Source organism: Camelina sativa, chromosome 15, assembly GCF_030686135.1.
Source record: "Camelina sativa cultivar CO46 ecotype springtype chromosome 15, ASM3068613v1".
Classification (NCBI taxonomy): Eukaryota; Viridiplantae; Streptophyta; class Magnoliopsida; order Brassicales; family Brassicaceae; genus Camelina; species Camelina sativa.
In genome coordinates this window covers 24,334,367-24,346,065 of record NC_141894.1, presented here as the reverse complement: position 1 = coordinate 24,346,065, position 11,699 = coordinate 24,334,367, and the positions used below count along the sequence as shown (strand labels likewise).

Here is an 11,699-nt window from a genome sequence, read left to right as displayed (position 1 = left end):
GACTTCTTAATATATTTTTGTTATGACAATTTTTTAACGTTTTATTTTTTTGATTTTGGATTTTTTAATAATAATAATATTATTATATTTTAATTAATTATTTTGTGCCCCATATTAAATAAGTTTCTACTTCCGCTACTGAAATCGATGAACCCTAAAAACACACCAGCAACTTGATCGTTGAGTCTTGGAAAGCGTAAGTTGTGTTCTTGTTGTTGGTGTTGTTGTCAGTAAGAAGGAAACGATGGAGAGACGTTGTTGTGGTAATGAGTCTAGTGGAGGAGAAGCGTACCGTACGGACCCGTGGTTCTCGCTGGCCACCGTCGATCACCGCCATTGGTCAATCAGCCACCGTGTGTCATCGGACATGTCACCCGCTGACACTGGAGCAGCCGTAGACCATCGTTGAGGCCATTATAGGAAAGGAAACCTAGATATGTTTTATAACTTGGGCTGGAATTTACCGACTGTGGTAGACCTAATCGTTGATACGTTGCTTGCTTGTGATGTACGTTGCTGAGCCATGGGGAAGTAGCCACCGTGTGACTAAACCGTCACGTTGAGCCGTGGAAGAGATTCGCCGGGAGACGAGAGTTATCACAGAGAAAGGTAAACGGTGAAGCTAACACTCGTGTATGTTGTTGTTGTTTGTTGTGTTGATTATTGACCCGGAGCATAAACCAACTAAAGCGGAAATAGTTTTGTAATTAAAGTCCATTACCGAACTCAATTATGTGGGCACGTGAAAAGTGTGGTCTTGTGCGATTGTGTATGATTGGGGATAATTATCTTAGTTTGATTTGGTTTAATTGTCAAACTCTGGTTGATCGATTTAATTAATGAGCACAAAGTCAATCTTCTAAATGTCAAACCGGGGTCTGCGTTTTGGATTTGGTTTAATGGAATAAATCATGGATTATTTAATGGATTATTTAAGGTTGTTGATTAAGCGGAATTTATTGTTGCAAGTGCTAAACGAAGGATGCGATTCGTGTGGCTAACATGTCTTCTACATATTCAGATGTGTTTGGATAGTTACTTAGTTTAAGGTTAAGCTGAAGATATCTATATGTTATACAATATATAAGTAACGTATATTTAGATTAGTGTATATCTTAATTATACGTATATAAATATATATTTATTATAATATATAAGAATTAGAATAAATATGAGAATATAAAATGAATGTGTGTTGATTGATATTGATGTGGTTGCGTGAATGTATATTGTTGTGGTGAAATAAGTGCTTGTGTGTGAGGAGATAGGTGCCAAGGGCACGTAGATGCGCTTAACCGCAGGGAGTCATGCAAGGAAATATCCTTACAGTAGTGTGGTGGTTTACGGGCGCGGAATGCGGTACATCAGGAGTGGCTGACGAGCCAACGAGTGCGTTGTGCGTGGAAGAAGTGCGAGAAGCATGAAGAATCCAGATACGCAAGTGAAAATGTGCAGAAAGAAGTGCGAAAGCATGAGGAATTCAGTAATGCACAGGTTGGCATGTCTTGACACATGGTATCATGGGACATAGTTGCATTTGTGTGTTGTGTGTGAATATTTGTGTGTCACAGGATTTAGGGACACAGTAATTGTTGTTTGTCTTATGTTTAAACTTTTTGATTGTCTAAGCGTATTTAGGTGTGTAGACTTTGGGAGTCTTGAGGCTTTCCCTCACTGAGTAATTATTATTGCTCACCCCTCTCTCTTTTGCAGGTTGGTTAAGCCAAGAGTTCATTTTGCATAGTTAGTAGGTGGTTTTGCGATTAAAGAATGTTTCGGATCGGACCATGAAGTCAACCCGCTAACCAGCTCTGAATACCGAGTTCGGGTGTTACAATGGTGTTTTTTTTGTAGAATGGAGGAAGTAATATATTTAAAAAAGAATTCACATAACACACCAAAAAAAAAAAATTTCTTTCATGTTTTGACAAAGTCAATTACACTTTTCATAGAATAGCCATAAGGTCGTTTCTTGACAATAATGTCCATATAACCAAACTATATTAGTTTGCTTCTTCCAAATGTTACGTGAATTTATCTTACCTAGATATATAAAAAAATTTAAAAAAAAATCGAGGAGAGAAAAAAAAATTGATGATTTCTTAAAACCTGGTTTCCACCAAAGTTTTAAGAACTTGGTGATTTCTGTAAGACATTTATGGCTGGAAAAAAAGAGTAAAATTGCTTACATTTGTCTTTTGGATTTATTATGTGGTGATAAATTAACCATAATTGCTTACAATTATTTTGTGTCATTGTATCTGTTGTTGTGTATGTATGTTAGAATTTCTACGATGCTATGTACATACAACATAAACTTAAGTTATAGATCGGATTCGGGTTAAAGTTTTCAAATCTAGAGAGTTTGAATCCGTTTGAGATTTTAAGATTATAGATTCAGGTTCGGATCATGGAGTTTGGATATTTTACCCATGCCTACTCCTACGAAAGAATATGATATGTTAACATGAAATTTGTGATGATGATGCTCATGTTCATAAATATCTTCTTTTTTCGTTATTTACTTCATTGTCGACAAATATTTTATTGTCAACTCAATTTCAAACTATCAAGTGAACCCAAACAAATTATATAAAATATAAGTATTACTTGGACATATGTTGATGTCCAGATCGGTCACAATTAGAGTGTTTTAGTTCAGTTAAAGGAGGTCGAAGTTCTCTTCTATTTAATCGGTGCCGAGGCACAAAAGATGATTACAACACAACTTGGACGAGTTACAAGAATGAACGAGAATAATGGACGAGCTACAAGCTCGTCGACTCTTGCTAGACGGATTGAAACCTTGTACTTGCTGTACCAATTCTCTTGCCTTTTTCCGCAATCTTCTCCCCCGAAGGCCGTATGCCTGTACTTATAGGGAATCCTGTCGGTTCGTCCACTTAAAAGACCATAATACCCCTCCTTCTTTAGGAGGTTTATTTTGGGCTTTTCCTGGGCCAGGCTTCTTGTTAGGGTGGGGATCTACCCCTAACAACATAGCGATTAAATATATATATATATATATTGTTCTAATGTATATAACCTTCACTTACAGCCACTACTCAATAGTGTACATATATATTTGTGTATTATTGTTTGACTAACCTCTCTAATTGGCCGCACATAAGATTTAATGAATCGTTTTTCCTATCATGATCGTTATCTCGTCTCTCACGTCCATATTATAACATCCGTGAACCAAAATCCCTGTTTGGGAATTGCATCGATCGATGCAGACGGTGCATCGGTCGATGCAGGTTCAATTTTCTGCGTTTTGACTTAAGTTAAACGCTGCGTTTTGGGCAAAGGGAGAAGAAAAAAACCCTTAATCGTTTCTTTTGTTTCATTAGTCAACTTTGGCCGTTTTTTAGAGAAACAAAAGAGAGAAAGTGTGTTCCTGGTGTTCTTGGTGTTTTTCTGGAGATTTGAGTTTGTTCCTGTAGAGATCTTTAGCTGGGATCGTTATAGGAGCTTCCTATGAGCGTTGTGTTGCTTGTTTGAGGTTCAGTTTCATCTTGGCAAAGGTAAGTGCAGGACCATGGCTTATCTAATCTAGAGAACTCTCTAATTTGCTTGTTGTGTGTTGTTAGCCTTGTTAGAATGATAATTGGGACGTTAGACCATCATTACCGGTGAGTACTCATATGAGTACTTTATAAATATTATTTTAATGTTTTTGTAGAAAATAATTTATTAAATAAATAAATAAATTATAAAATAAAAATTTAACCAATAATATAATGCCAAGTGTTATATGAGTTACTCAACTAGGTTCTCAAATTGCTCTAGCTAGAATCGATTCTAACTCTCTTTCCTCCTTTTTCATTACTTTTTAATTTTTTAATCTATTAGTATTTTGAGAGTAACTGCCAGTATTCATGCTCTTAGGAAGCTTTTTTGTGGCTTGGGATCGAGTTTTGTGGTTGTAGGAACAAAGATCCGGCGAGAAGCTTCGGGGAAAACATGATGTTTGGTATTGCATCAGTCGATGCATATCTTGCATCGATCGATGCAAGTGCGAGGACGGTGCGTAAAACTCTAGGGTTTTCGTGTTATGTCGAGCATGCGTCGGTCGATGCAAGTGCATCGAGTATTTGTCGATGCAACCCTATGTCGGATGATGCATTCCCATGTGGTGTCGGTCGATGCATGTTGATGTCCGTCGATGCAGAGTCCTGGTTTGTTATTTGTTGTTTGTTGATTGTTGTTTGATGGTTAGAGATGACTCTATTGCTTGTGTGTATAGCCCAGTAGATGGGAGGATTGCCTTACTGAGTGTTTATAAAATACTCATGCATTGCAATATGTGTTTGTGGTGCAGGTAAAGGCAATGTGTGAACGTGGAATCCAGACAGTGAAGAGGAGGATGTTCTAGGGACTCGATTGGATGTTGTCTTGCATTGCTAGGTTGCTAGAGTTGAGTCATTAGAAACATTTCTAGGTTGCTGGTTCTATGTTTTCTGATGATTGTTTATTTGGTTATGGGCAGTGGCGGACGCAGAAACTTATTTAACATGGGGCACAAAATAATTAATAAAATAATTAATTAAAATATAATAATATTATTATTATTAAAAAATCCAAAACCAAAAAAATAAAACGTTAAAAAATTGTCATAACAAAAACATATTAAGAAGTCCTACAAAACTATTCTAATCTTCCATATCTTGAAATCTTTTTATCACTACCTCATTTGTCACTTTATCTAAGTGCTCTTTTTCAATAAAACAAACCATACAATCATTTAATCGGTTTCCCAAGGTAGTCTACACAATTTTCATCGCAGAAAAGTTTCTTTCGACTGTAGCAGTGGCAACAGGTAAAGTCAAAACCAACTTCAAAAGTCGATAAACAAGAGGATGCGAAAGATGTTTTTTTGTCTCCATCATTACACGTGCAAGATCTCCAAGACTCTCCAAATTAGCAAACCTTTTATCTTCACGGATATTATCGATGTAAATACTAAGTTGATGCTCAAGAGATATCCGCTCCACAGAACTAAAATCTTCAGGATAAAACTCAGATAACCTCACAAGTTTCGACTAGTCAAACTCGTGGAAGGAACCAAAAGGGCTCAAAGACGCAGTGAAACTAAGCAATTCAGTGATTACCTCGTCAAAACGATCATTAAACTCTTGAATTTGCATATCCAATACAGTGTAAAAACATTCCACTTGATAATGATGCAAGTTTGTTATGTTGGTTCTCCCTCTTGGCTTCTTTGGATCAACAAATTCTTCTTCCATGATGATCAACTCAGTTTTATGACTCTCACAAAAAGAATTAACTTTTTCAACCAAAGAATCCCATCCATTATCCGTGAGATTGTACAATTGTTGCTTGGTAGATTTCACCAGAGACATAGCATTCAAAATGTCTTGATCTTTCCTTTGCAGGGCCACCGATAGAGTATTTGTGATCCCGAGAAGAAGTAACATCAACTGTAAGTAGAACACAAAATCAAAGGTATGCAAATATTTGATGAGACCATTAGCTTGCCGTCTTTTGATACCATCACTCCCTTCGCTCTGGACATACTCCAATACTTTCACAATAGAAGGGACTAAATCAACTAATCTTACTAAGGCATTATAGTGAGAACCCCATCGAGTATTACCAGGTCTTTGAAATGAAAGCTCCTGATTCAGTCCCTTTCCTGTCTTAATTTCACCTTGACTAATTCCTTCTTCGATGATCCTTCGTTGGTCTTCTCGAACCATATCTTTCCTCTTACAAGATGCTCCAACCACATTTAACAAAACCGAAATCATATCAAAAAAATCACCAACTTCAAAATGTTTTTTAGCAACTGCCACGACGACCAATTGAAGCTGGTGTGCAAAACAGTGTACATAATATGCAGTACTATTTTCTCTTAAAATCAAAGATCTCAACCCATTAAATTCACCTTTCATTTTACTTGCTCCATCCTAACTTTGTCCCCTAATTTTTTTCATACTCAACCCCCGCTTTGCAAACAATGAATCAACAGCACATTTCAGAGTTGCAGAAGATGTATCTTGAACATGAATAAGACTAATAAATCTTTCTTTTACTATCCCATCTTTATCAACGAAGCGAAAAACCATTGCTACTTGCTCCTTAGTAGAAACATCTGCAGACTCATCCACCAACAAGCAAAATACATCGTGGTTAACTTCATGAATAACAGATTCGATAACTTCCTCTGCAAAGCAATGCACTAGATCAGTCTGAATTTTGTGAGACACCATATGATTATTTTTTGGAGCATTCTCCAACACAACCTTCCGTACAAGCTCATTTTGATCTGCAGTATATTTCACAAGCTCTATGAAGTTTCCCCTATTAGCTGATTCTACTGACTCATCATGACCTCGAAAAGGTAATCTTTGTCGTAATAAATATCTACAAACATCAATTGAAGTATTCAATCTGATTCTGTATTCATTTTTTGCAGCATCATCCTGCTTATAAAAAGCATCAACAATTGATTGACCTTGTCTCATCAAATTATCAGCCATTTTCAATGCATTATTCTGAAAACTATTCACTTCTCCCACATGACCACTCAATCTCTTTGTATTTTTCCATGTATCAAATCCCCTTGTTACAAATTCATCACTTCCACCTTTATTTTCTGTGTAATCTCTAGACAAGTAGCAAACCAAACAAAAAGCCTTATCTGTCTTCACACTATATTCCAGCCAATCACCATAAAGATCAAACCAAATTGGATTGAATCGTCTCAATTTATCTCCGGTTAGTGTTCTAGGAAATTTGTGACCACATGGTTGATAAGGACCCTTAATTAAATATTTGCGTCTTACTTCATCTCTTTGGTTAGGGTGATATTCCACAATTTGTTTCCTATCTGCAGGGTCCACGGGTAAATTCTCCAAATCATCATGAGAATGAGATGTACTTGTTGGGTTTTTTGGAAAATATTTTTCCATAGATCACCTAATAAAAAACATAGCATGAATTCATCAATATATATTTAAAGCAATTGAATGAGACTATCAATTTATCTAGAATAAGAAGAAAATCAATAGACAAGTTTATATGCTATAACACGTAAACAGAATTTTGTCACAAGTTTTGCATCGATTACTTACTGTTGTTATATGCTGTTTGATAAAAAATAACCGAAGACAAAAATAATACTGGAACCAGTCAAAAATAGAAGCAGAAGACTTTTCTCTCTCTATGGTGCAGTTGTATTGCTGTCCATGAACTCATGAAAACTAGGTATAAGTCCCGATCAAAAAAAAGTTTATTGACTTTGAGTTTTAGACTTTTAGTTAGTTGGGCTTGAATCATTAGTAATTTTAAAATAGTTGGGCTTAACCTATATTACCTTAATATATGTATAGCTTAAATTATGATACAATTTACATTTAATTTTAGTTTATATTATAGAAAGAGCTCCCGTTAGACTTTAGCATGTGGCACAATAATTAAGTGTTATTATTTTCTGAACTATGATAACTAAATCCCATGTAAAATTTTTTTTTCAGGATTTAGCATGTGGCACGTGCCACACAAACTAAAGCGTACGTCCGCCCTTAGTTATTGGTTATGTTATGAATATTGGTTATTTATATTTATTGGATATTAGTATTGTTATTCTGCTGTTGGTTGTGATCGTGGTTAGGTGGCTAGTGGGTATGCAATCACTAGCTGTAGTTTATTTATTATATTATATTTATTATTTATTATTTTAAAAAAACAGGTCGGGTGGTTTCACATATTAACTCATGTATGTACATGTTTTAAATGTTTATTTCTTATATGTTACATCAAAAATTGATTAAAATGAAGAAAAATATTTAAATCTGTATGTACACAAAACATACAAATTATTATTATGTACGTACATGGTTATGTTAATATTTGAAATTGTATCTAAAGACACAATTCATACTAAAAATAATTATGTACACAATGCCTACACAAAGTACACAACGCCTACATAAAACCCTAGACTAAATACATACACAGTCGTAGCTCTTTGACAAAAAAATACATACACAATCTAAAACATTTACATACATGATCATATTGACTTAAACATAGATGTCCTGACTAAGTATTGTCACAAGTTTAATGAATTTTTAGGGCTTAAATCAATATTTTGCAGAGGAAGAAATTAACAATATTTCATATAGTTCAAATAACAAATTTGAATTTTAACATGATTTAGGTTGTTATTTACAGGGTATTGAAGTATAGATATAAAAAACGTTTGACAAATTGTTGGGGTTGATTTGGGCCATTTTCCCGAGAATTTACAGTAGCTTATATTTTAAACATTTTTACAACTCTGTCAACGGTGGGTTTATTAGGAAGATTAACTACACTTAAAACACCATCAGTGCACTAAAATACATTAATGCACTAAAATACATTAATGCACTAAATATTAAATCTGCCAACTAGTACTTAAACAAATGTTGGTGTAATGTACATAACTCCTAAACAAACTATACAAATTAAACCCTAAATCACACACTTACATGATTATATTGGCTTAAATGTATGTAACCCCTAAATATATTCTGGAAATTAAACCATAAATTGTATACGTACATGATGATCTATTGACTTAAATATACACAATCCCTAGGTTTACAAATATTTTCAAAATTTTCTAAGTTGTTAATTACTACATCTCTATAATTACGTTCATTGATAGGTTTCAATAAGACGATTACGTGCACTAGTGTCATCATTCTTAGCTCACATGTCAATTATCACGATCATATTGACTCAAATGTACACAACTTCTAGAAATAAACCTTAAATCATATGCGCACACAAAAGTGACTTAAGTGATGATCTTTGCGTTCGGAAAAGCTGTAGGCCTGCATCATCAGAGTATTTGAGGGCTGTCTTTCGGGTGCACAAAACTTGCAGCAAAACCGATTGAATTGAGATTCCTCCTCCTCCAACGATTGCACCATCCTTTTTGTCTTATCTAGTTTTGCGGTGTTCTTTTGTATTGTTGTATGCTTTAGATTTTATTCTTCTGCTTCTCTTTGTTGTCTTTGTATTCTGTAAAAAAATCAAAAATTGGTAATGAATCTTCACATGTTTACTGAAAAAAAAAACTCTAAACAAGCATGTTACAAAATTTGTTTAATATGAATACAAATTATTTATATTTGTACGTATATATAAAGACACAAATTGTTACTATGTATGTACATGGTAGTGATAATATTTGAAATAGCTACAAAACAAACAAAACAAACAAAACAAAGGATTCTCGGGCTTAGATTAGCCATGGTCATACACTCACCTCTTTTGCAGAAAGTTTCTGACCCCAAAATTAGGAATCCAACACATTAGAAGGCTTATCCTTTATACGATCATATTGGAATTAAACGTACATGTTCTCCATCTTGTTTCTTTAAAGGGTGTATATATACTTTCTAATATATCTAAGTCGTATAATATTTTTTGTATAAACTAATTTGATTAATTTTTTTGTATAATACATTATATCGTTTTTAATATTTTCACACTTAACTAGCTAGCCTAAACCTAGCAACTTTTAGATTAACTACATACCAGTTAGGCAATAGTGAATGGCATTGACTTCGAATCTGTATCACTTGTTACAAGTCAAATCCACTTTTATACCAAGTGAAACCACATGTTGTTGAATCATTTTTTCGACGTGAAACCACACTTTACCTATGTTTTACCTTAACTTTTCTAAGAACTTTATTTTACAGGTAAAACCTCTTTGATGACCCTCCAAACTGTACCCTAAACTATTCACTTCACATATACCATACTTTTTGTGATCGTGTACGTAAAAGATTATCTTTCAGATAATTCCTCATGTACACAGTTAGTAGTGAATGTTCTTTTCACGATCGCTGGATTAGCGACTAAAAAATACAAGTAGCTTGAGATCCAAGTTAGCGGGAGTACACCGGGAACACCGTAAAAACAGTCACACCGACACTTTTTAGTCTTTCCAACAGTCGCTGGAAAAAAGAGCGACACCAGTGACAACAAATGAAACGAACAACGAAAAATAGAGAAGCAAAGAATGAGAAAGAAACCAGCGACTGGAAAAGAGAAAGTCAGTGTAATTTGTTGGTCGCCGGAGGTGTGGCAGCGATCGTGAAAAGAATAGGGCCCATATATAACTTAGTGATAGGCGTATATGAGGTATATCCAATACAATGATGATTTAATTTACAAACGTATTATTGAAAAAAAAATTGATGGTATATTTGTAAAATACATGCTGCAAATAAAGTTTTCTATGCATAGAAATTATTTCAAATGTGTACGTTCACATAAAAACACAGTGTATTACCATGTACATAGTAATACTAATATGCTGAAGTGGAAGCTTTCATCTGGGCTTTGCGGTGCATGATCGGTCATAACTATCGGGATGTGGCTTTTTATATAGACAGCTCAAACTTCGTGAAGATGGTGTCTTCTCCTTTAGACTGGCCCGCATTCTCGACGTACCTCGACGATATTGTAACACCCGCAAACCAATTTGTACGTTTTGGGTGAGGGTGTCGATCGACACCAAGGGGGTGTCAGTCAACACCATTGTTTTTCCGGTTCGATCGAATTGAATTAATCGTCGATTTTGGTCGGTTTGGTTTAAGGAAAACCACTAAACCGAGATATTTAAAAGAATTGTCGACCATAATGGTTTTGGAAGTGGTGTTTGTCGCCGTTTGTTTGTTTTTGAGAAGAAAAGAGAGAAGACATTGTTCTTGAGCTTTTGAGAGAGATTGGTGAGATTCCTTGCTGTTATTGGGAGAACTAAGGCTGGAAAAGTGCTAGAAGTTTGCCAAGAGTGAGGGAATTCGTTCTTATTGGTCAGAATCTTTCTGCAGAGAGGTGAGTGCATGAACATGGCTGATCTAAGCCTTTGATTTCCTTGTTCTTGCTTGTTTGTTGCTTGTTTGTGTGTTTTTCTTGCTGGAATTGGTTGATACAGGTTCCTACGGATGTATAAGGCTTGGGTTTCGAGTATTGGACGATATGGAGGAGATTTGGGAGCGAGATTTGACTCTCGACTTCGTGCGGATTGCAGTTGCAGAAGGAGTGTTGATTGACACCAGCAAATTGGGCATCGATCGACACTGTGGGGTAGTGTCGGTCGACACCAAGGCCAGTGTCGGTCGACACTAGGCTGGTGTCGGTCGACACCTCCCTTCCAGCGAGACGATGTTTGATTTCCTGGTTTGTTTGTTTTGTTTGTTGTTTGTTTGGAACATTGGAATCACTGTTGCTTGTGTGTATAGCCCAATAGATGGGAGGATTGCCTCACTGAGTGTTTATCAAATACTCATGCATCTCAATATGTGTTTGTGGTGAAGGTAAAGGCAAAGTGTGATCGTGGAATCAAGGCGATGAAGAGGAGGATGTTCTAGGGACTCGATTGGATGTTGTCTGGCATTGTTAGGTTGCTAGAGTTGAGTCATTAGAAACATTGTTAGGTTACTAGAGTTGAGTCATTAGAAACATTGTTAGGTTGCTGGTTTCATGTTTTCTGATGATTGGTTATTGGATTATTGGTTATCTTGTTATTGGATATTGCTTATGCTATAGTATTGGTTTTATTATTAGATATTATTGGATATTGTTATTGGTATTTTTATTCCGCTGTTGATTGTGAATGTGGTTAGGTGGCTAGTGGGTATGGGACTACTAGTTGTAGTTTATTTATG

General features: G+C 35.4%; 1 pseudogene; it reads right to left on the bottom strand.

Annotated features, from left to right (window-relative positions):
• Positions 1–4,769: 4,769 nt before the first annotated feature.
• On the bottom strand, positions 4,770–6,938 carry LOC109129148 (uncharacterized; annotated as a pseudogene).
• Between the last annotated feature and the right edge of the window lie 4,761 nt (positions 6,939–11,699).